The sequence below is a fragment of the Malaya genurostris genome, chromosome 1 (genome assembly GCF_030247185.1).
Source record: "Malaya genurostris strain Urasoe2022 chromosome 1, Malgen_1.1, whole genome shotgun sequence".
NCBI lineage: Eukaryota > Metazoa > Arthropoda > Insecta > Diptera > Culicidae > Malaya > Malaya genurostris.
The window spans coordinates 16,556,592-16,583,746 of record NC_080570.1 but is presented as its reverse complement, the minus strand read 5'-3'; the positions used below and the strand labels follow the sequence as shown (position 1 = coordinate 16,583,746).

At 39.4% G+C, this 27,155-nt stretch overlaps 1 protein-coding gene and 1 non-coding gene across 4 annotated transcripts in view; one reads left to right on the top strand and one right to left on the bottom strand.

Moving 5' to 3' along the window:
• The window catches only part of LOC131433671 (polypyrimidine tract-binding protein 2), a 728,003-nt gene that overhangs the window by 665,177 nt on the left and 35,671 nt on the right, over positions 1–27,155 (bottom strand). The window lies entirely within an intron of this gene.
• On the top strand, positions 4,543–4,614 carry Trnaq-cug (transfer RNA glutamine (anticodon CUG)). Its single transcript has one exon. It is a non-coding gene; the product is annotated as a tRNA-Gln (tRNA).

The window sequence follows — 27,155 nt, the reverse complement described above, 5'->3', positions numbered from 1 at the left end:
ATTTCCTATAAGACTAGCAAATTCAAAGGAAAATTTGCTAAGGGCGCTGCACTAGATGCTTAAGGTTTTGGCTAAAATAAAAACAAAAAATGAATAAACCATAAAAGTTTGTGCGCAAGCGATTGTAGTATGATTTTATTGTCACTGTAGAAAGGACATAGAATCACTGGTAAACGGAATTCTGATCGAAGCCTCGGATCAGAGCTAATTAAATTCATTTTCATTGACTCAAAATGACGAGAAATTACTGTCACTCTCAGCTTCGCTTACAAACTATGAGAACGAAATCCATGTCCAGTCAATGACATAAGCGGGACAGTAGTTTCAAAATTGTGTTATTTCTTTCATTTGCCCTTTGAGTCAGTTACAGTTTTCAGTGGAAATCCCCTAGTATGCAGTGTCGATATTCAACCGAAGCTGTGAGAATCGAAAATGATAGAAAAAGGTTTCACAATAACTTTTATCTGTTGGAGCTCGAATATGTAGTAGTTTTGGTTTCCAAAGAGGTTCTGGGATGTAATTACTTCGATTTGTCATATTTTAGTCACTATTTATAGCCAAGCGTCACAGATTTTCAATACATCGATGAAAGAATGAGAATTGAAATTCTACTGATGCTCCCGGAAGACGTCAGTTTGGTTTCGTCTTGTCATAGAGGAAAGAGTGACGTTGGCAATTATGCTCTCTCATTTTTTCAATGAGAAACGAAAATGCTGAAACGAAATCTTTTCGTTTGTTATGGTATCGGTCATTTACGAATGAGACAGTAAAATATTGAAAATGAGGCTGTTGGATTGGATTCTTTCATTGACAATGCGTGACAATTTTAAGCTCTGCCTCGGATACCCCTAGTGTTATAAATACCATTGGACTCAGCTCGACGAGTTCGCAAAATGTCTGTGTATGTTTCAAAATCTATTAATTGATTTCAACAAACGCAGGCTCGTTTGAAAACTACTCTTGGCTCTTTGATCAAGTTCGAGAATCAAATGCCTTTCAAGTTCGAGAATCAAATGCCTTTCAAGTTCGAGAATCAAATGAACTTTCAATTCCTGAGATATAATAGTGACATAACCGACATACTGCTCTAGTTTTCTATCCGCTCAATTCTCTCGGAGATACACTGAAGTCTTTTTGACGTAGTTTTTCATGCGATTGTATACGCGGATCTCCAAAGTTACGCGGTTTTTTATTGGTGGATTTTCGAAGTTACGCGACTTTTTTTAGTGGATTTTCGAAGTTTCTTCTAATCAATTAGCTTGTCCCTCCATGTGTTTTGATATGCAGGGTAATTTTAATTAATTTAAAAACAATTTCCCCGGTTAGGATCTAGCTACGGAATGACGTGCTAATGGTGCGCTGATAAAAACGTCAACTGCGTAGATTATCAGATGTGTCAGTAAATAATACAGGATCTTTTGAATTGAAATACATGTTGATTGTAAGTGCTTGGCTTTGAAAGCTATGTATTTTTAAATTTTCACACTAGCTTACGAATACAACATTGAAAAAACTGTTCATATTTTGAAACAATCCAGTCGTGAAGTTATTTCTCCGAATCTCTTCAACTTGTGAAGAGCTGCTGAACAAATACGTAAGACCGTGATTGAAAAAAAAGTAACAGTCGTAAAGATCCAAATCTGGAGAGTGTGGCGGGTGGAGCAAAAGTTGATCGCTTCTCTCTCTTTGTGGGTGTGACTTTCTAGTGTCTTGTGGAGCATTCTGATAATTTTTCGAGTAATGCTTTATCAAATTCCGTCATTCGTTGTCGCTAGCGTTCAGTATTTACAGTTTCTTTTGGTTTGAGAAGCTCAGTTGTACAAGACACCGTTTTGCCTTTCTCATATAGAAAGGTTATGCAATCACTGTGAAAACCGACTTTTGAACCGAGTGTCATATACCATTCGACTCAGTTCGTCAAGTACGCAAAATGTCTGTGTGTGTGTATGTGCGTATGTAACGTTTTTTTGCACTTACTTTTCTCGGAGATGGCTGAATCGTTTTTCACAAACTTAGATTCAAATGAAAGGTCTTGTGGTCCCATACAAAATTTCTGAATGTTATTTGGATCCGACTTCCGGTTCCGGAATTATGAGGTAAAATGTGCAAAACATTGTGAAAATAAGTGCACTAACTTTTCTTGGAGATGGCTGAACCGATTTTCACAAACTTAGGTATAAATGAAAGGTCTTGAGGTCCCATAAAAAAATCCTGAATATTATTTGGTTTCGACTTCCGGTTCGAGAGTTATGGGGTAAAATGTGCAAAAAAGAAAATATGTGTTCTAACTTTTCTCATGGATGGCGCGACCGATTTTCACAAAATTAGGTCCTGTGGTCCCATACGTAATTCCTGAATTTCATGCGGATCCGACTTCCGGATCCGAAAATATAGGGTAAAGTGTGTTAAAAATTGTATACCATGACTGAAAATGGGGAGAAACCTTTAAAAATTCTAATGGCGTTTTTCATTGAGAAACACTGGTGGCGTGGATTGCTCTGGTTTTGCACTTTCGAGCAGAAATGGCAATGAAACACCGTCAAAATGTTGCATTTCTGCTCGAAAGTGCAAAATCAGAGCAATCCACGCCACCAGTGTTTTTCAATGAAAAACGGCATAAATCGACCTCAAATCTTTTCCAATTGATAGTTTTCATCAGTAGACGGTCAAACAAACCGATTTCGGTTATTCTTTCAAGAATCGCAGAGAATTATTTTGAAGAATGCCACAGTATTATATATGATAGTATGATTGATATGAGAAAGGCATCATTACACCACTAGGTGGATTAAAACAGGTTTTTAATGTCTCCAAATCGACTGACTAGCATCGAAGCAATTTTTTAAATTTTTATCATTTACTTATATCCGTCTTTAATTTATATCATTTATTTATACCCGACTATTCGAAGCGATTATGTTTTGCAGTTGTCGATGGGTGCTTAAAATCGACACAAGATTTTCTGCGTTTGGGATTCTGAAAATAATTCTCTCGTCACGATCCGGTGTAGAACACTGAGAGAGCAAAATTTCGCTCATCGTCTGCTGTCTATCATTCAGCTCATGAGGAACCCATTTTTCCACCTTCTAGATCTTTCTAATTACGTTTAGACGATCAGAAACGGTTTTGCGATAAGCGTTAAACCTCTTCGACATTTGTTCAATTTGGCTGTTGTCTTCGTCGAACAATTTTTGAAATTCGTCAAATTCGAATTTTTTGGATGAACTGTGTGTGTTTTGTCTCACACTGAAATCATTACTTTTAATTGTTCAATCCGACGTTCACAAGTCGTGACCAATATAACATGCTCCCCGTAAGCTTCAACATAATTTCAATGAGATTCAGTATCTCTTTTTCAAAACAAAGCAATGAACCAACGGTTCCTGTAAATCCTCATTATTTGGTAAGAGTTTTAATATATTTTCTTCACTAAATGTTTGACACAAAACAGCAATTTATTTTTTGGAATGTGAGTTTACAACAAGAACAAACGCAATAGTTTCAACGGTGAGCTTATTTCTTATGCACAATATTAATCCTGCATTATTAACAGACGCACGTGATAGAATTGCTAAAATGCTGATAATATTTTCGATGGCAATTTGGAATGTTGTCCCATATTTAAGTAAGATGTGAATTCAAATAAATTCATTGGCATTTTTAAAAGCTTAATTATAGACTTTTTAATTATTATCCAGGTTTTTTTTTTTAAATTTGACATAAACAAAAATTTGGCCTAATGTCAGTTTTCATTTGAAGAGCTCAAAATACACTCGAAAAGGTAAAGCCTTTGTGCAATCGTTTTTCAATTAAACCATTTTGTTTTAACATTTCATGACTAGAGCTACGATTCTTTCGACACTAAGAGTTCACAGCAAAACAAAAAACTCTACTACGTGAAAATATCCTAACCCGTAAATTATCCTTAAAAAAGAAACCATCCTACTTGGTGAATGAATCACCTTCACACGAAAACAGGTCCCAGAAAAGAAACTTTTTGTACCTATTCTTACAAGTGACGCTAAACCCCGTTTCTATCAGTCCTCCAACGGCAAGTCAGTGCAGGGATCCAATAGATCTTTATCAATTTGCCACACATCTTTCTCTATATCTCTCTCTATTCAGCTATTTCACTGTAATACCACGGTCTATTCCCAGCAGCCCTCTCTCTAGGTCCAGACTGTGGCTGTTGTTCGCGCACAGGACACAAGCCGCATTAAAATTTATAACCCCCTTGTTTTTCTCTCTCTCTCTGTCTGTCTGTCTTGTAGGCTGTGTGCATTATTGATGAGGATGGACAACGGAATAACCTAAGGGCGACCGATCGGGACGCACTCGAACAAGGAACACAAGTGATGGGACACAAGCCGTGGCAAAATTAATGGCAATATAATTGTTGCTGCTAGTGTCTTAAGCCCGTGTGTATGATGATGATGGTGATGATGATGCTTAGGAGATATGCTGAAACGGCTGCCTAAGGATTTTTAGAAAAGGAAAACATCGCCAGCGGAAAATTTCATTTTCACTGCACACGAAACAACCGGTTCCATGGTGTAATGGTTAGCACTTTGGACTCTGAATCCAACGATCCGAGTTCAAATCTCGGTGGAACCTAGAAGGTGCATTTTTTTTGTTTTGTAAACAAATCAAATAATTATTATAATTTTAATTAGAAAGACTGTTCCAGGCTCGTGTGCCACGAAGTTCTTGTTTTATTTTTTTTACTGTATTTCAAAGATAAACCGAACGAACACGGGTTAGGTTTTGTTGTACTTCCTACCAAATTAGCGGGGCTCTAATTTCGGTGCAAATTCTTTAACAGAAAGAAAAGTTTACTTTCCGTCCCGCATGTTTCCCATTCCGCCGAACAACAAGGAAAAAAGTAAACACAGGCAACAAGTTCTCCAGTTTCCCATTGTTATTTTTCATTCTGGTGTACTTATTTTGAGGAATTCAACCCGAGAAAGCGAGAAAAAAGAAACTTTCTCGGGTTATGTTTTCCTAGAACACAACCCCTTCTTCTCGGGCAAAGCACTCCGCCCGGTTCACCGGATCAATGTTTGATTTTGCTCGTTCAAAGCACCTCTCGCAATGTTGCGTTATGTTGGGAGTTGAAAAGTTATGCATTGACGGTATAAGCGCGAGTCGGTTCGGTTCGTTTGTTGTTGGCAGGTGTGTAACCTTGAGCCAAATTAATTAAACTTTGTAGGATTGAACAATTTTCATCAGCGTTCTGGTCATCGCCGCAGGCCAACAGGCAGTGGCAACAGAAATAGCACAATAACGCCGGATCCTTGCGGTAGATAAGGGGATGGGCCGGTGAAATGAACCATCATCATCAACCGAGCAACCACTGACACCCGCACTTCTGTGCGGCTTGCGTTCGGGCTTTGATCTACTGCTGTTGTTGCTACTGTCAAATCCGAATAGTGTGTATTGCCACCGTCGAACGGTTCTTCGTCGGTAGGATTCTAGCGCTCCGGGTCATCTACGAATCTACGCTGGTCATCAAAATGTCACAAGAGCAAGCGCGATAATCTGTCGACCATTGTTGAATGTTGTTGCTTCTGGTGCTACGCGGAAGTAGTCAATGGCAACGACAACAGAAGAGTTCGAGTCGTTGTTGTTTATATTCGAAAACGGGAGACATTTTCGATGCTGAGATTTTGATTGAACCGCAGACGAAGAATTGAAAGCTAAAAATATGTTCGTCGGAAAATGGTTCAGGTTAATATTAGACGACAATTCAGTTCATTCGACAAAGGGTGGTATTAATTTGGCAACTGTAGTTGCGTTAAACTTGTGCATACTTTAAATATTAAAATATTAAAATATCGCTTATTCGATAACGATCGCCGAACCAATGGTATCAGCAATAATGCATTTGAATTTGATCGTTTGCACACCTTCAGTAGAGGCTTCAGTAGCTTATGCTTATGGCAGTTGAAAACAAATTGCTATTTCAGTTGCAACGTCGAAGCGGTTTTTTGATGAAATTTCTGACAGATTTGCTCGATGTGCAGAATTCTCCTATTGTATCGATTATTAATTCATAGTATTGTTGACAAAAATGAGCTTTAATAAGAAAAATCCCATCCAAAAGTATATCGTTATTTCATTGTATTGAAAAACACAATCGAGTAGCCATTCCTCGATCTTTAGTTTTCACTTAAAACCGAATTGTTACATCATATGTCATACCACATAATCGGTGCACAACCCGTAAATTTTGTCACGAGACGCCACTGCAAGAATCTATTGCTTCGAGCTTTTACGATTGGCTATTCATCGCCTTAATCTTCGTAACTATTTTTTTCTTCGGATTCCCTATGCTAGAACTAATTATGGATATAACTATCCTTTTGCTAGTATGTGTCGCATATTCAGTAACTGTTCGATCTTCATTTGTCATGAAGTGTCACGTCATGAATTTCTGCCTCAGGTTACTACCGAATTAGTGTTAAGTTAGTGTAGAAATATTAGAATTTAGCATTAGCGCCCGTGTGTTGCTACTCCGCTATTGATCAGAACTAATTAAGCTGGCAAAATGTTTTTTTCTGAAACAGCTTGCTTGGTAATTTTACTGTGTGTGAACTACATTGATCTCTCTCTGCATGCTGATCAATACCGATGCCGACCACGTCCGAATGCAGAAGTCTACTTGGAAAGGAATGATTGTTAGCTCAATGCATGTTGCTACTAGAAACCGAAGAATCCTCTTCATTTCCACATGCATTCATAGGAAGAGGTTGTTTGTTAGTAAATTTTCGATTAATATCAGGTGTACAACTTTACTTCCGACGTTTTTTTTTTCCAAAGTTAAAAGCTTTATTGTGAAAAAGAGTTTACAGATGTATTACTCAAAGTATTGTCCGTCGCTAGCGACAACTTTCTTCCATCTTTCCGGCAATTTTCGGATCCCGGCTCGAAAAAAGGAGTCTTCTTTTGACGCTATCCATGAAGCAATCAATTTTTCCAACTCTTCGAAGGATTGAAAACGTTGATCTGCCAGGCCGTGTGCCATCGAACGGAATAGGTGGAAGTCAGAAGGGGCGACATCTGGGGAATACGGCGGGTGGGGCAAGACTTCCCATTTCAGCGTTTGACTTTTTCATGTAGCTCTTGATAATGTGGCCGCTTTACTTTTAGCGCGCGACTAAGGCGCATCAGTTGCGTTCGGTAGCGATCTTCTGTGATAGTTTCACCCGGTTTTAAGAGCTCGTAGTAAATCACACCGAGCTGATCCCACCAAATACAAATCATAACCTTGGCGCCGGGAATATTCGGTTTTGCCTTCGACAAAGTAGCATGCCCGGGCTTTCCCCATGATTTTCTGCGTTTAGGATTATAGTATCGAACCCACTTTTCATCACCGGTTACAATTCGATGTAAAAATCCCTTACGATTTTGTCTTTGAAGCAGTTGCTCACATACAAATAGACGGCGCTCGATGTTCCTCGGTTTCAACTCGTACGGCACCCAGTTTCCTTCTTTCTGAATCATGCCCAGGGCCTTGAGACGTTTTGAAATGGCTTGCTGACTCACTCCCAGCGATTCGGCAAGCTCTCCTGGGGTTTGGCACGAATCTTCATCAAGCAATGCTTCTAGTTGTTCATCTTTTCTTTCTCTTCCACCACCATGTGTGTCTTCGAAATCGAAATCACCATTTTTAAAACGTTGAAACCACTCTCGACACGTTCATTTACTCAGAGCAGCATTACCGTTAGTTTCTGAGAGCATTTGATGCGCTTCAGCTGCAATTTTTCGAATTATAACAGAAAAGTAAAACTTCCCGCAAATGGCGGGAATTGGGCACATAAACAGACGTTTTCGAGCGTGAATAATACGAAAACAAGAACAACTGTCATTGAAACGGCGATGACAATTCGTTAGGCATTGTACACACTCACTTTGAAGGGATTATCATCTATGTGTGTTGGCCAGCCTCATCCGGTACAGCCACCTATCGGAAGCAAAGTTGTACACCTGATATTATCATGTGTAGATTGCTCTGGGTAGCCGACTACCGAGAATACGTTGCAATTCAATCGCGTTTTGTATTAATATGTACTTCCCACTAAAATACGAAATTTCTTTCGAAACTAACATAGTAATACTCTGGACAGTTGGCTGTCGGGAGGTTCGCTCTTCTAAAGACAGTCGTAATACTGGCAAGATATCACTCGATCATCATCAATCGAACAACAACAGCTCACGTGATACGAAGTAATATCAATATCTACTCCCTAACCAAAATTTATATAAAACAATACCAAAATGGATCCTCATCGCAGCCCAAACTATTTTTACATACGTCCCAGTTAAGCACGGTCGCAAGAAATATCTACACAGTTATAAATTTCACGCGCGCGTCTTAAACATAGTGTTTAATCCGAATAAAAATAAATCCATTGATCAAACGTTTCGCGAACAATCAACGAAGTTTAGCCTAGCCCGATTTTAAACGAGGAGAAATATAACAAGATTTTGTAAATGAGAAAAATATGAAATATCTTTAAGAAATGACCCCACCACCCAGGTAACCAATTAGCAAATACTAATGCCGCATTATGACTGCACATAATCGTTAATTGGCATTTCGATCGCTCTGGAGACTGACTTTGGCAAAATATACGGCTCTTTGTAGATAATGCTTATTTATGACTAGTGTGCATTCTGAAAGCTGAATTCTGATTGATTTACAGCATATGAATTTTCCGTTTGCAGGTATAGAGCTATAAGAATTTTTAAGGCTCATAACAGTCTATTTTACTGCCATTATTAGTGCTTATTGGTTACCTGGGCAGTATCCTGCTTCTCCTATTCGCATTGTTGTAAACAACGCTAGATGACACACCACTACTGCAAAAATAAAATAAAACAAACACTCGCGGATAGGTTTGCTGCAAATCAATTTGAAATTTTCAGCTCGAATCACACGATTGACTTGAAAATGTTCACACATTTTATTTAAATCTAATAACACCGACAATGATATGCAGATGGCGCTTATATCGGTTGACAAAGTTGATCGGTTGTTTAGTTGCCACAGCGGCACTATCACTCAAAATAACTGTTTCGATCAATAATAATTTACCAATTTACAATACGTTTTTTCTCGTCAGAAAACTCTCGAAAGTTGGCAAACTTCATGGAGCAATGACGAACTGGGACGATGGCTACACTCCATTATCCCTAGGGTATCGACGAAACCTTGGTTCAGGGGGATGAACGTGAGTCGCGATTTCATTCGTGTTATGTCGCGGCTCATGTCAAATCACTAAACTTTCAACGCACATCTCCGGCGTATTGGGCTCGCGGAGAGCGGTCTCTGCACCTGTGGCAACGGTTATCAGGACATCGAGCATGTCGTGTGGTCGTGCGTAGAGTATCGCGACGTCAGGTTGGAGCTACTGGAATCCCTTAGGGCCCGAGGTAGACCGTCCAATGTTCCGGTTCGGGATGTGTTGGCGAGTCGGGATAGTTTATATATGCTTCTCATATACCAGTACCTTAAACACATTAATATACAAGTGTAATCCGTAGTTTCCTCTCTCTTGTCGAGGCTAAGAATAATCTTCACCTACAGGTTCGAGACTAACATTCGTCCGATTCTCCAAATCCCTCGCGTTCACCATCTCTGTAGAAAATAACAAGATCTTTTTGCTGTCACTAACTTCTTCGTTCCCCCTTTCTCCGTTTCTCCACCATCTCGATGTCAACTAATTAGATCTTTATCGTTTTTGGTCATTCGTTCTCATACACCCTTTTTCACCCCGTTTTCCACAAAATTACTTCTCTATACTTCTTTCATTCTCTTAGGCAAAATCATCGCCCACCAGAAAACTGCTTCAGTCGATGAACAACATGCGGGCCACCCGCTGGGTCTCTGTGACCTGAGGGTGTTTTCCGCGGACCCATTGAAACGTATAATCGTCATCTGGAGGACACTAATGTCATATTTAATCCACCGACCATTGCCGATCGTCAGCTGCAAACTGAATCTGCCAGAATCGACCATTGCGACTGGAATTATACCCTAGTTTTAAGTTAGTTATAATTTAAAATAAGAAAATGCCCTTGGCATCTAAGAGCTTAAGCAGTGTGCCTTCAAATATGTTACTATTGAATAAAAAAAAAAGTTTTTTGATACACATTGAAATTAGACTTTTTTGAGAGCAGGCACCGCATCGCTCTCCCAGTGTTACCAACTATCCCTCTCCATTAGGCTTTGAAAAAATCCGGTTTCGAAAATCTGAAAATCTAAGTCGATTTATCTCGATGTTTGATGAGTTTTTAAGTCATCTAGTAACAACAAAAAAACTTGTTAGTTTTGCGTATTTTTTAAACGAATTGTCAAATATATGCGGTTTTCGATGCAAATTTTTAAAGTTCTGCGTTTTTTATACGATCCGATGAATAGGCTGCGAAGTCTGTTGAAACGAAAAGGGCAAATTCCACAAAAGGAATATAATGCTAAGACTTTGCTTTAGGAGTGAGCGAAACGAACCGTCACAAGCACATATATGAACAGTAAGAATATTTCTGGATCCCACTTCCTTTCTTGCAAATATCAAAATCAAAGATCAATCCAAAATGTCCTTTTAATGACAGCGCCCAAGTACCATGCGCGCGGGTGGTTATAGGAAATTTGCGATGGAAATTTTGAGCAATTTGCCTAAACCAAAAACATACAGATCTTTTAAAAACTTTTATCTATCTGCAGGACAAAAATGGCTAAAAAATTCGGAGGATTTCCCGAATCTTATCAAAAATAGCTCTGAAAAATGAGTGTTTTTGTGATCTTCAAAATTTCCATCGCAAATTTCCTATAACCACCCGCGCGCATGGTACTTGGACGATGGCCTTAACAACAGAAATAGTTCTATTTTTGCCAGATCGGTAACAAAGCATTTATAATTTAACTGTTTCTTTTTACTTCGATATTGAGCGAAAAAAAAAACTGTTTTGAGAAAAACATTGGATTGAGAATCATAATAAATCTCAGGTGTGTTAAATTTCACTGTCTTTTCACGATAAACAAAGAAACCCACGAGAAGGCGAATGGAATTCTAAAATTCCCAGGACTCAACTCACGACAAACAGGCTTCCGAGAATAAGGGGGGTATCACCCCTTGTTTTTATTTTTCAGAAAAAAATATGAAAAATAAAAACACATTTGATATCTGAATTATTTAGTTTAGGGAATGTATTTAGTTCGATATCTGAATTTCATTTAGTTTTATATCTGAATTATTTAGTTTAGGCAATGTATTTAGTTCGATATTTTCATGGGCACAAATTAAAAAAAAAACTTTTCATGTTAGGAGCCCGAATTCTCTCTCGGCGGCCATGGCAACAAAGCTCGAACTAATAAATTTCATTATTTCTTGTCATAGAGATAATCATGTCAAGAATCATTTTTAATCGAGTTACCTTCGAAAAGCAATTCAATTGGCAGAAAATAACGTTTTTTTCTTGAAAAAAATTTATAAGGTAATATTTTCAAAATGGATCAGGGTCATTTCGCCGAAAGCCGTTTCGCCGAAAGCCATTTCGCCGAAAGGCCATCTGGCATTATCGAGGAGACAAAAAAACAAAAAAACGTATTCGAAGTTACCCTTTCGGCGAAATGATCTATTCGGCGAAACGACTTTCGGCGAAATGGCTTTTGGCGAAATGACCAAAAATTTTATAAAAATGACATGGTACAACCGTTCCGATATCTACCCCTCTTCCACCTTTTTCCTTTCAATAATGGTTCAAACATTATTCGAGGGATCTTTTCTTTAAGGGCAATTCGGAAAATTCGCCTCTGTGACAAATTGGACACTCAAACGTGGAGGAGCTCGACAGGAGTGGCAAAATGCCAAATCACCCAAAAACATTGTCGGAACTTTATGCTTTCGGATGAATTGGGCAGAATTTGTCTCGGAAGACCTTCCTTTCGGTTCCGGACGTTTCGACGTTCATATTCGTGGCTGTGAAAACAACGGTCGGAATTGTATACCACATTGCCAACTCGCTTGCCAAATCATCATCTTTTTATTTAAAATTCCACAAAAATCAACTTTTCAGGATACGGAACTACAGTTCCATGCTCAACAAACTGTGAAACTGTACTATAGGGAGGGTCTAGTTTTCCAATTTCAAGTACGTTTCATCATCCATTATGAAATGCATTTCATTTCTTTGTTCAACTGGTATTCTGATTCCGAAACTGAGGCTTCACGAAAACCGCCTGAATTCGATTGCATTTCGGACATTTTTGCTCTCGATAAGCCTTCACGGAACAATGACGATCATTAACACGATGGACCATCCCAATCAGTTTCCCAACACAATAGTGGGCTAACTTGTTTTGAAACTTCCTCGAAACCACACAAACGTTCTAAGGGTGGCCAGAAACAACGTCTGACTCGAAACGGACGGCTAAAAAAATGCGGTGCCTCATCCACTATATACGAGATGACTGTTCCGCAGTGAGATATTAGTAAAGATTGCTTCATTTAGAATTGGAACAAACTTTTGCTCATATTGTGGCGCTCCTGGTGGCCGGATTTGAAAGTTCTTGGCGCCAACGTGTCGGGAATTTTGTCAGCTTAACGTATGATTTTTGACATTCCGCAAATCGACTGTACTTTGTAAACAATCAACATGGAAGCCGAAAGAAGGGAAAAAATTGTGCACAGTTATTTGTAAAATCCATTGTGGTCTGCAATCTAGGCTAGCTAAACAGCTGAAATTGCCCAGAAATACCATATGGCGCATTATCAAACGGTACAAGGACACTTTGACGACGATCCGGAAACCTCAAGCCAATCGTCGGAGTGGAACTGTCGACTGGAAATTGCGTGGTAAGATTTTGAAGACGATTAACAGGAATCCTAATCTGTTGGACCGTGATTTGGCAAGAAAATGCGGTGCTTCCCATAGTACCGGCGAGGAGAACTCGACTCCGGGAAGGAATCAAGTCGTATTGGGCTAGCAAACAACCAAATCGGACCATAAAACAGAATAGTGTGGTAAAAATTTGTACTCGGAAACTATATGACCAGATGCTGACCAAGCTCGACGGGTGTCTTCTGATGGACGATGAAACCTATGTCAAGGCTGACTTCGGGCAAATCCCAGGTCAAAAATTTTACTTGGCAGCGGCTCGGGGGGATGTTCCAGCCAAATTTACATATGTTTTTGCCGACAAATTTGCAAGAAAATTTATGATTTGGCAGGGCATTGGCAGCTGTGGCAAAAAAAACGAAAGTTTTCGTTACAAATAAGACAATGACATCGGAACTATACCAAAAAGAGTGTCTCCAAAAACGAATTTTTCCGTTCATTCGATCCCACGACCATCCCATAATGTTTTGGCCAGATTTGGCAAGCTATCATTACAGCAAAGTCGTTCAAGAATGGTATGCAGAGAAAGGGGTCCAGTTTGTTCCGAAAAACCTTAACCAACCCAACTGCCCCCAGTTCGCCCTATTGAGAAATACTGGGCATGAAGAGGAGACTCAAGGCAAAGGGAAAGGTTGTCAAAAACATCAATCAGATGACGACCTGGTGGAATAAGATAGCTGAAACGATGGACGAAGAAGGTGTGCGCTGCCTAATCTGCCGTGTTACAGGAAAAATTCGAAAATTCCTTCGAAACCGTGACGAATAATTTTATCCGTATTTTTTCTCAAAAGCATGAAGAAAACGCTATATTTGTATAAAAAAAGATCTTGAATTCAATAATAAATAACTGAAATACAGGCAATTGTCTTTGTTCCAATTCTATCTGAAGCAAGCTTTAAACCAAAGCAACGCTGTAAACGAATAGTTCCAGGAGTAAACAGTTCGGTTAGAATTTGATGTACAGAGATTTGTCAAGCAGTGTTGTGCCACATTGCGGGAATATTTGACACGACGTCCTAGAGTTAAAATTTTGATTATGATTTGGATTAAAGTTTTTTTTATGAAAACAAATTATTGATTTATTTATAATAATCACAGACTAAACTCAAAAGTAGTCGAGAAGCACTCAACTAAGAACCGAAAGTGTACGTGTCTAGGGAAGGGAAGGGTGCAAAAACTAGTTCCGATCCGTCTTTCTATTTGCACTCCAAATAGCGATGAATAATTAAAACCACTAATTGTAATTAATTAATAATTATTCAATCGAACGCCCCTTGTGTCGGTTCCCGGTTACGTGGCTCAATGTTGTTCTTGTAAACATCCGTGGTGGCCCAGTCCAGTCCTACTCGAAACGGGGGCTATTAAACAACTATTGTTATTGTTATGTGTGTACAATGGAGCACAGTTGTGTGTGTGAATGCTTCGGTAGGCATTTCTAGCCATCCTTGCACGACGAACGGAACGATGACGTGGTATTCCAAAATTCGTTGTTTCATTGTCAATGAAAAAGATGAGTGTGACGATGTATGCAAATAAAGAGCTTGTCAGTCGTTCACATCACCGGGGGGTGATCAATGTCCCGCTGGTTAGGGTGTCCCGAAAAATAATAATGCATACAAATTTTGCATACGCATTTGGAGATGCGGCCATGAACAAAGTGATGCTCTATCGAAATTTGAGTTCGACCGTGTCAGAAGACGAGGATTCTCCTAGAATCAAAGGCCTATTCAAGCAAGTTCTTCTAATGATGAGAGTGGGGTAGGGTGGGGGTCTCGTTAGAGCCGCGAGTTTCACAGTCCGTTCTGAGCTAAGCTACCGAACAAGTTTATCTCATTACACCGAAATCAACAGCCGAATGGATCCCAACAAAGCCAGAAAAACACATGTTCGCACTGATGTTCCCCTCGGATCATCCAACAGTCATTATCGGTTCGATGTGACGTTGGCTGTAAGGTTTTGTGAAAAGGATATTTTAGGGTGAATAAACTAACTTTCGGTTGAGGTTCAAAAGGGGTTGGGAACTCAGAAATTTTTCTACTACAAAAAACAATCAGCTCCAGAACCCTCAAACAGAACCGAACTACAGTGTTGAAATTTACTTTTCGCCGTATGGCCCTGATGACACATGGTGCGCGCGACGGTATCGGGACGTTCCGAGTTCTCAGACCTCAACCCCCACCGGGGCACAGGATATAATGAGCATAACAATAGTACAAGTGATTATATTATCTCATTCTTGTTTCGTGTAGTCGACCTCCACGTTCTCTTGGTGGTGGTTTGCCGCTAACCAAGAATACGGCAGTGACAAACCAGCCCAAGCAGCAGCAAGCAAGCAAATCACAAACTTTTCTCTCGAGCGTGGGTGGGAGCGAGAGGGGGCAAGGGGAGTGGAAGGCAATGGCAATGGGCCCTTTGCCTAAAACATGCTGGCTTGCTGAAAAACGTTCCACATGGTGGCGGCTTCGTTCGGTCGGTTGGTTGGTTGGTTGGTTAAAGAAAGATAGTCAGAGACAAAACAGCAGGTTCATCATTTGGCAATTTTCCAGCTCAATGTCTAACTATCCCCGATGTTTCGGATGAGGATGATGATGTGATGAAGCATGCCGTGTGTTGTCAGCTTAGAATCTCCACCAGCACCCAGCAGAGTCCTATTTTCGACGGTGTCTGGGTTGTAAAATTTTACGAATATTGCTCCCCAAAGTTATAGTTTTAAGAGGTAAATACGAGAAGTGGGTTTCATTGTAAAGTGCAATATTCTCGAACCCGCTGCTCTCCGCTCGCTTTTCTTACTGCTGCTTTTTTCGGGTGTCGGCAAAACTCAAGCTATTTAACCGTTGAGAGTGGGTGGTGTCATAAAGCTAATTTCTGTCGTCTTCAGCCTTCACCAGCCCGTTGTTCACTGCGCCACAATCCTCGAGCTGTGCACCGTAATGGATGCACGTTTGGATGATTTTCAACTGAAGTGACTTTCCTACTAGAGGTCGGGGTCACGTTGTAAAACGTTGAGAGCAGTTAACGGATAATTTGGTAAATCTGGGCGAAGTCGATGTCGCATAAAAAGTTGAACAGATTATGATTCATGGAGCAAACCCGGCGGCTAGGCTAGCGCAAGCAAATGCCGGCGATTCACGCACCATAGATTTTTATTTAAAACGCCGCCTTCATCGCGAGTTTGATTTATAGTCAGCGGAGTAAATGTGTCTTGAACAGGAAAAGTTTACGGTTGCGATTAAATGTCCAGAGTTTTAATTTTTCTAACTTTTTTTTTGGATAACACCAAAACCTCTCCTTAATCCACCTAGTGATGGACTAATGCCATTCTCTTGTCGTTCAAACAGTCTCTTTGAAACTTTTTTTTATTGTGCGGATTCTCGACACTAATTTAGGTTTCATTCGAATTAACCAAGTTATTCACGAAAGCCTACTTCAACACTTTCGTCGCTTGTTCTGTAACATTCGCGTAACCAGAAACGCTTTCCATGATCCTTGAAAGCCTGATCAATGACCACGTAGGAGCGTTTTTATAAGTATCTTCATCGAAGTCCGTTGAGCCATCTCCGAAGAAATTATGCCGGCAGAAAATACGGTTTGTCGGATGCGATCAAAAAAGAACCGGAATTTTATTAAAAACCGCAAAATTTCAATTTTTGATAAATTTCTTTATTATCGCCTTCAAAGTACTCTCCTCCTGCGGCAATACATGCCAACGCTTGATCCAATTTTCCATACAAGTTGTATAGGCCACCGAAGGTATGGCCTTTAGTTCACGCAGCGAATTCTCTTTTATGGTCTCTATGGTCTCAAAACGCGTTCCCCGCAATGGCAATTTGAGTCTGGGGAAGAGAAAAAAGTCACACGGGGCCATATCTGGAGAGTACGGTGCTTGGTTGATGATATTGGTTGAGTTTTTGGCCAAAAACTGCGACACAACCAACGCTTTGTGAGCCGGCGCATTATCGTGAAATTCAGCTTTTTTGGCACCAGCCGAGAAGCGACGCGTTTCAAACCCAAAACATCAGTTAAACTGTGTTCGGCTGATCCATAAGAGATGCCCAACAACACAGTAATCTCTCTAATCGGTACAGAACGATTTTGCAACACGATTTGTTTCGCCGATTCAATGTTTTCTTCAGTAACGGATGTTGTTGGGCGGCCAGGGATCTAATCATGATCCAAGCTTGTACGACCACCTTTGAAGCGTTTATACCACTCGTATGCGATTCACCATAGGCCTTTCCTAACATTTTCAACGTTTCGGAACACTTAAATCCATTTGCAACACAAAATTTGATGCACGCACGTTGTTCTAAATTTTCATCCATTATGTCAAAATGTGACAAAAAATTTTCATCCATTATGTCAAAATGTGACAGAACGTGTATAAAAGTGTTGCAAACGTTGAGAGAATAAAAGTTTACCGATTGGACAAGTGCGGGAATTTTAAAATGAAAATTCCGGTTCTTTTTTTATCATAAGGTATATCACCATTAAATCTCCGGAATCGGAAGTTTTTGCATTTTGATCATTGAACTGGATCAACGACCCCAATAATAAACTTTCGAACAAGCTTTAGAATGGTGAAATCGGTTCAGCCATCTCCGCAAAAAATTGGGCGAATAGACGAAAAAAGTGTGGTGTGTCGTTTACGTCACTTAGACCACCAAATCTACGGAAAGGAGAGCCATCTGATCTTCAAATTTGACCAGTGACCCAACAGTAGCTTCCAAACGAGCCTAATATTGTTAAAAGAGGTTAAGATATCCCCGAGAAAATTTAGCTGAAAATATGAATAAAAATATGAAAAAGTTCGATATGTCGGATAAGTCACTTATAAGATTACATCCTTAAAACTGGCAATGTTAGCCATTACCCCTACCGAGCTTGAACAATGACCTCCTAAACCTAAGCTTATCGAAATTCTTTGGGTCATCTATGAAAAAATTTAGCGAAAAGAAAGCAGAGCGTTCTGTCGGTTACGTCACTTATACCTTTATGTCTCCGGGACTCGACGTGGCAGCCATTTGATCTTCGAATTCGACCAATGAATTAATAGTAGCTTCCAAGCGAGCTCGAGTTTTTTTGAAACCGGTTCAGCTATCTTCGGGAAATACCGATTTGTTGGTTACGTCTATTATAACATTGGATTTCCGGAATCCAATGCAACAGCCATTGAATCTTAGAACTTATTGAAATCGGTTCAGTTATCTCCGAGGAAATTGATTGGTAAGAAAATCCGGCTTCAAACGAGCTTAGACTTGTTGAAACCAATACAACCCATCGTCGAGAATATTAAACAGAACAAATGATATTCGATTTGTGAAAAATGATATTCTGGTAACTCCTAAATACAGAAAAACAATGTTGTACGATCTTTCATTTGAACCTAAGCTTGTGAAAACTGGATGATCGGCGTTGGGGAAATCGAGTGCACTTTTTTAGTTAATTTGGAACATTTTACCGCGTAACTCCGGAACCAGCAATTGAATCCAGATGAAATTCAACAGGAATCTATGGGACTATAAGGCCTTTAATTTGAGTCTAAGTTGAAGAAAATCGGTTGAGCGGTCTCTCAGAAAGTCGAGTGCACTTTTGCTTCATTTTTTTTGCCCATTTTACCCAATTACTCCCGAATTTGAATCTAAGTTTGTAATTGGCAAAGCTGAAGTGAAAAGCGATCTGAAATTTCCGAAATCGAAAAAAAAATTCGATGCCAAAAGTCCTAAAATTGCATAAAACGTCTAAATTTAGTGTTATCTCGAATTTTTTCACTAATTTTTACCTGGAGCTGTCAGTGGAATGTATTCAACAGTTTCACTTTTTCTGTACCATTTAATTCCACTATTTCACTATTTTTTTTATAAAACCGATACACTGAAGAAGGATGTAAGTAACATTCCGAAATACGCGTATCTGTATTGTAACGTTTGTTATGCTGCATTAAAGTATAGTGACTCTGTGAAAGTGTAATAACGTGACAGTGAAATAGTGGAATTAAATGGTACAGAAAAAGTGAAACTGTCGAATTTTTTTTTAAATCGACATTTCGAAATCGATTTTTTCAAAAAAAAATTGTTTCCGATGACACTAAATCTCAACGTTTCATCAGACCCTGTCAGCTTGGAGCGAAATCAATCTTCAGTTCGTCAACGCCATCGCGCGGCATCACATTCAACCTATCATGTCAATTGTATGGATGCGCAGTGCTGCTATTTTGGCGCGCACGAATTTGACATTTCTCTCCCTTACTTCTATGTACGAGATTCGATACGGACTCGCCTGAGGGCAACATGCTCGCAAAAAAGGATGTTGCAAATGATTTGTTCGGGAAATGTGAGAGCTGGATATATTGTTAATATGATGTCTTTGGTTTCATGCAATTCTAAAACTTTTGACATCAAAAAAAATTTCGATTTCGAAAATCTCATGTTCCATTATTCAAGATCGAAACCGCCAAATTTTGCATGGGGACTTTTTTCAAGATGCTTAAACTTTTGAGCTCTACCACTTTACGGAATTAGAGTTGATCCCAAAATATTGGCACCCTTATATACTTTGCAGTGGCGAAAAACATCTTTTGTCGGTTACGTCACTTATATCATCATATCTTCGGAACCAAAAGTCACAGCCATTTGATTTTCAATGGCCTAACAATAGCGTTTAAACGGGTTAGATTTGTTACAATCGGTTCAGCCATCTTCGAGAAATTTGCTTGATCAATGGCCTATTATTAGCTTTCAAACGAGCCTAAGCTGGTTGAAATCGGATAAATGAAAACTGCCCGTTCAAACAATTCGTTAAAAGGTGCACATACATACACACACAGGCATTTTTCGATCTCGTCGAGCTGAATATATAACACTATGGGTCTCCGAGACTCCGTTCGATAGTCGGTTTTCCCAGCAATTCTTATACCTTTCTAATAGAGAAAGGTAAAACGATTACGTTCGGCACGTCAGTAAGGACATTGCACTTCGGTGCAAAACGAAGAAGCGTTCTGCAAATAGCTACAGCACATGTCGAAAGGCGTTTGCGACGCGCTGGGAAGTGCCCAGCGGGAAATGTTTGACCATCCAGCCGACTCACCAGACCGGACCCCATCAGACTACCATTCTGCTTCTGCTTCGATTCTTACGAGAATGGCTCATCTAGAGGTTCAATAAGAAAAGCAGTAAATTTTTATTCGTTTTAAATATATCTTTCGTTGGTTTTTGATAAATAGTTAAACTAACTTGATGGCGAATTGTAGTAAACAACATAAATGAATAATTCGAGAATGATTGAATGGGATTCGAAATTAAACCTTATTTAAAATCGAGGACAATAATATGAATATATAAAGACTGAAATCGACCCATACTTAATCTCTGACCGAGAGTGAAAATTTTAAATAGATTAATTTTTACAAAATTTTATATCATTACATTTAACTCACATTGCATTTATGTTTGCGAAAACTCGAGTGTATTTCCTAGTACCTAATAAAACCCGGCTTGTAATATAACGGTTTACCGAATAGAATTTGACGAAAGTAATATCGAGTTCTGTTTCTGATGAATCTCATCCAGGGCTATCTCACACCCAAAATTTTCCAGCATAAGAATAGTACACGGGAAGTGAATACTCGAAAGAAAAAAATGACATAATGAAACAATTCAACAATATTTTGCAGTTTGCGTTAACCACTGAAACTCATCGGATTATACTAAAACTTTCCCGAGCAGCAGGATAAATTGGCTGGAGTGTATTCGGCTCATTGCAATCATACTGCAGCGTAAATCCATCTCATCTCGACTTTATTTCATCCCCATCAGAAATGATGTTACAATCAAACAACATTACCTTCAAATTGCTTCCAACAAAACCCGTCCGACCGACCTGAGCAAGCGAATGTAACAAACACTTGAAAAATTCATTACAACTAAGGGGCGCAGAAGAGTTTGCAAAGTAGAACCACTTTGTAGTCAGTAATCCCCGTTGACCTTACCCTCTCCCCCCTTGCCACAGTGCAGCTGACTAAAATTCCATTTCGAAAAGGTAGGTATGGCCGTCCTCCCCCGTTCCCCCGACGAGATTACACTTTTCACAGCGTTGCGGTCAAGCAGCCATTTTCTCACCTCGTCGTAATTCGAATCTCCATTCCGCCCGCACCGCAGCGGCGAGGCGAGGCAACTAGCCCCGTGTATAGTCCTCCTGATGGAGAGGATCAACCGAGAAAAGTCACTTCGAATCCGACCGCAGCTGGAAATGGATTAAAAACTACTGTACACTTCAAAAGCATGAGACAACGTGAAACCTCATTCGGATGCGGGTTTTCCGAAGATTTACTTCCATTCCGGCTGACTGCTACTAACTGACCGGTTAAGGCATCCTCCCCCCCTGGCTGGCCTGCGTCGTGGTGAATTGACTTTTGTTCGTGTTGCATTTTTTATCAGCATAATGAAAGCCATTACACACGGGCAGAGAGAAAGAGAGAGAGAGAGAGAGAGAGAGAGAGAGAGAGAGAAAGAGACAGATGAACCGGGCCGGATCCGAGAAGTCCTGCTTTCGATTCCGCACCGCACGCTGGCTAAGACCGAATCTTAAACCGCAAGGAATGCTCGGATGCCGGACTGGGTCCAGCATGGAACTACGGGAACCCTTCGGTATCCTCGGCGAAAAACAGAAGGAGGTTCTAGAAATGAAGTGGTTAATAATTTATCGCTCTCAAGGAGCATCCGCAAAACAGGATTAGGAATTCATGGGAATATAAATGTTTCACTCGAGAATGCTTCGTGGGTTCTTGAGGATGAAAGCAACAATAACAACAAAAAAAAACGAACTATAAACGCTTCAATGTTCGTTTCAGAGAGTCGTTTTCGGTTCGGACTAGTGTCAGTCAAGTGGCGAGAATCGATCTTGACATGTGCAAGATATTTTGCAATGTCGACAAGCAGATCTAATGAGAAATTTGCTGGGCATCGTTTGTAGAAGTGTTATTTCTTTACATTTATCCTGAATCTCTCATATTGAGTAAGGGTACTTTCTACTTATCCTTTCCGTTTTTTTTCACCAGTTACATAATGAAAATTTATTTTCAACTGACAGCATGCAGTTATGAATTTGTTTCGAAACATGAACTGCTATGCACTGATGAGTCGAAGACGATACGTGTAAAACAAGTTTGTTTCTGAAACTGTGAAAAACAATCTTTTGCACTGGAAATGACGTATCGCATTATCCAAAAAAGAGTTCTATTCGAAAATCTATATACAATAATAGTTGAAATTGTTTAAAACGATATTTTTAGTTTGCTCTAAATTTTAGATTCATCATTCTGATGTTCCAATTTGGTACACTTATCCATACATATCCATTCATACAGCTGTTATCTTACTAATGACGTATTTACTTTATTCCTAAAGACAAACTTATCATAAACCTTTTAAAATAGCTTAACAAGGCTAATTCATACGATAATGGTGATAAATTTACTGCACCGAAATGTACGATGGATTGCTCATTAGATTCGTTTCTCAATTGGTTCATGGTTTCGCGTGCAGTGTGACATGTGACAACTTCCTGGTAGAACCACATATCGATTCGGTCAAATTCTTCAAATTCTATTTCTATGGCTATGGCTGAACGGATTTTAACAAACGTAGGCTCGCTTTGAAGCTACTATTGAGCCAATGATCGAGTTTGAAGATCAAAAGGCTGTTACCTCTGTTTCCGGAGATATAATGACATAAGTGACGAAACCGACAAAACGCATTGATTTCTTACCGACCAATTTTCTCGGAGTTGGATGAACCGATCTCAACAAATTAAGGCTTGTTTGAAAGCTATTATCGGGTCATTAATCAAGTTCAAAGATATGTGATTTCTAGTTTCGGAGAAATAATAGTATAAGTGACGTAACCAACCAAAAGCACCTTTTCTATCTGCTCAATTGTCTTGTGATGGCTTAACCGATTTCAACAATATTAGGCTCGTTCGGAAACTGGTTCATTAAACAGGTTTGACGTTCAAATGGTTGTCATTGACGGTTCCGGTGATATAATGGCATAAGCGACGTAATAATCAAAACTCGTTATCGCTAAATTGTCTAGTCTATAGTTTAACCGACATCAATAATTTTGGGCTAGTTCAAGACTGAAATTTGATTTCGAAGATCATATGGCAGATTTTTCCAGATTTGGAGATATAATCGAATAAGTGACGTAATCGACAAAACAATTTTTCTCTACCCGTATAATTATTTCAGATAGTGACCTATGATCACATTCAAATGTGTTATTGTTGATACGCATGGACTGAGAAATGTTGCCGAATATGTGACATAAACGCTGAAGAATGTTTTTGTTAAAAGCTCGAATCAAGCTGAATAAATTGGTGTCAAAACTGAGCTCAAATTAGTGTTAGAAATTATTTCAATAAAAAGGCAAAAAAAATAAAAATTCAATGAGACTGTGTCAATGAAAAAGAAAGATATTATCACACTACTAGGTGGATTAGAAAGTTTTTTTTCATTTGTTCACAACTAATAATCTTCCAGTGAAAAAGCATAATATTTAGAGCCCTTAAAAGGGCTGATTTTGTAGAATGTTCCCCATCGTTGTTCACTTTGCGTTGTATTTTTCTCCAACTCTAACGACCATCTAATTCATTTCTGGCTTTTCAGAAAAGCCGGATTGTGTAATTTTCTACGATATCAAACATTGTTTGGAGCATTTTTCTCTAACGCGAAGCAGTAAAATGCTTGTCTTTTTTGCACTCGTTTGGTGCTAATGTCGCACTGCGAAAAGTGCACAGAACCAATCAAATTATTCTAAACTATACTTTTAAATAAACCGATGATTTTTAGGTCCGATTTACAGAGAAATAGTCTTCATAGTTCTTTGGATAACATTTAGAGCCCTCAAAAGGGCTGGCCTTGCAGAATGCTTCCTATCATTGTTCACTTTTCGTAGTATTTTGCTCCAAAGCAAACGACCAGCAGCTGGATGACGCAATCGCTCTTGTTTGAAGTGAATCTCACACTGCGAACGTCCCGCAGCAGAACTGCTTCCTGTGCGGATTGATTCAATACTGTAGCAATTTTTGTGAATGGATTTCTTTTTACGTGATTTCGTTTGTAACTTTTTCGCAAATAGGCGTTCCTAACAGTTCGCAACATAGCAACATATTGGATGTTTAAGTTGATCATTTTATTTCGAAATCATTTCTAGCTTTTAGAAAGGCCAAACTGTGTTATTTTCTACAATATCAAACATTGTTTGAAGAATTTTTCTCGAACGCGAAGCAGCCAAATGCTTGTCTTATTTGCACTCGTTTGGTGCTGATTTTGGACTGCGAAAAGTGCACAGAACCAATCAAATCATTCTAAACTAAACTTCTAACTAAACTGATGATTTAAGTTCCGATTTACAGAGAAATAGTGTTCATAGTTCTTTAGATAAAATTTAGAGCCCTCAGAAGGGCTGATTTTGTAGAATGTTTCCTATCATTGTTCACTTTTCGTTGTATTTTGCTCTCAAGCAAACGACCAGCAGCTGGATGACGCAATCGATCTTGTTTGAATAGAATCTCGTACTACGAACGGTGCACAAAATAGATCCCTCCCGCAGCAGAGCTGAAAGCTTGAGTCAGTATCTGGAACTGAATTCTGAACCTGAAATTATATTCAGAAACTGTACTCTTGATACTGAAACTGGAACTGAGCTCTGAACCTGAACGAACTGAAATTATGCCGTAAATGGGCTCGCGTATTGAAACTAGATCCTACAAATAAAAATCTTGACTTGGAAACATTGGCATTAGTTTTTGCGCAATTTCAGGCAAACACAATTCACATTTCAGTTATCAAACAACCGAAAAATCTAATATTTCCCATTCCGCGATAAAAACCTTACCCTTAGCCTGATTGTGTAAATCAAACAGAGAAAAAAGTAAGCACCACGGATTCGAATAGTACCACCGAAAAGAAGAAGAAAACCCTCTGTTTCTTCTGTAGCAGATCCCCGTATGTTGTGTGCGTACCTTTTCCCGGTTTGATTGTCGGAGGAAGCCAAATAATCATACCGTCGGTGCGCGGGATCCAGCTACACTGCAAGATTATTGCATTAATTATTCACCTACTTGTCGGAAAGTTTCGTAGCAACCAAAACCTTCAATGTGGAAAACCTTTTCCGGAATTTTCGAAACTTTTGCGGCTCGCTTGGATTCACCTGACTTGAAGTGGTGGCTGAACTGCACAGGAAAGTCATAATTTTTAATGTTTATCTTGGAACGCACCGCTCACGACGACTCGCGGAGCAAAAATTGGTTTCTTATCCGGGCGGCACAAAATAAAAAAAAACGTCTGCAGTTCGACAGCAATTTGCAAATATCAATGAAAATGTACGTCATAACGATATCGAATCCCTCCCTCCTACTTTTTAATTCGAGTGTTTCGTGAATTATGCGGCAGCAGTCTCCTAATGGATTGTGTTCTTGCTACCGCAGTTAGGTATCCTCGAGGTAGGAGAAAATACGTCTGTAACAGAAATCAGGATCAAAGCCCCGCGGGAAAATGAAAAACGCACATAACTTCCATTATTATAAACTTGAAACTGGGAAAAAGGCAGCAGCAACAGCAGCAGCCCCGGTAAGCAACTGGGGGACACACAAACCCAAATCCTCTCCCTCGCACATAAGCATATGTCTTCCATTACACAAAGAATTGTGTTTTTTTCTCCGACATTTTTTGACGTTAGCTACAATCCTGCTCGCTCGCTCGTATGTCGGACGGGAAAATTTAAGGTAAAAACGATGTGATGCTAAATTGTTTCATCATTTTCCACGTTGGCATGTTTTTTTCTTCTTCTTTATTCCTCTTGGTTGAGGGCGGATGGATTTCTACCTGAACATGCATGCATGTTTGTATGTATGTGGGCGAACAAATATAATCAAATTATTGTTGTTAGCATGCACAGTTGACGGATTGTCGGCAAATCGCCGGCGGCCGACTTCACATGAAATAATGTACTTGTTACGGAAACTTTCTCCACTGTTGTTTGTTTATGTTCGTTCTGGTAGGAGGAATGAGGAGCGATTCATCGTTACCATATTCAACTTGAATCCTGTTGCACAACAACGAAGAATATATTGAGACCAAGGTAAATTGAATGAAAAGCTATGCAATGTATTTAAAATATTTTTTTTAGAGGAAACGAGATTTTTCGAAAAAAAAAATACTTCCCGTAGGACTCGAATCTACTCTTTACCAATCCGGGAAAAATGCTCTGATATTTGAGTTGGCCTGTAATTGAAATGAACATACGTTTTAAAAAAGTGACCCGATAAAACAGTGTGTACCGTACATATACACTGTGTCCAAACGAGTGAAGTGAAGATAAAATGAATCTGAAGTATCTCTGTCTAATGAGTGTCCAGTCATTAGTCCGGTCACCGGCCAAACCTGTGCGCTCGGAACCTTTAATTCTGCTACTATTTCGGAAGATGATTGTATCCAGACGACACCGGTTTGTACATGACATGAGATAGGAATCGGCGAGCAGAACACGGCCACAAATTTACACTACAATAAATTTACACCGATAGAGATATTTATGAAGTTGGCGACATTATACCCTTTCATATCCAAATAAATTAGAACCAGATGAAAGATCGTTCTGTTCATTAAGCTACTATTGAATTTTATACGAATGCGAGTTCCGGTTTCGGAGTTACGTGTTGTTAAGTTAGGGGGGGCTAGAAAATTGTTGATTCGAGTCCGGACTTTCCGAAAATATTGGGTTCCAATTACCCATGTATTTCAATATCCAATATTCGACAATCTCCCGATACAGATTTTTTTTCACCTGAAAAATATAAATTTAAACGTGGCAACCCTGTACGCTATACGAAGTTGAACAAATCAAGCTGTGTGCTTCGTTGGCAAAGGCGGTGGTGTTTTCTTCTTCCGTACCAGCACGTACCGATGCGTATCGTCATTTTGAATGACGGCTTGAAAGTTTTGACACTCATTGTCATATAATTTCTGAACCGGAAGTCGGAACTGCACAGTCTCTTCGAGACGATGAGAGCTTTAATTTGAATAATGATTTGCGAAAATCGGTATACCCGATCCGGCTAAGAAATCATAGTGAGTTCCGTTTTTTGTAGTTTTTCTTCACTATTAGCGGTGCTTTCGGAACCGGGAACTAGTCTAATTACAACATATATTTTGTGAAGATAATTACTGACACAAAATTGGGCTGATTTTTAACACAAAT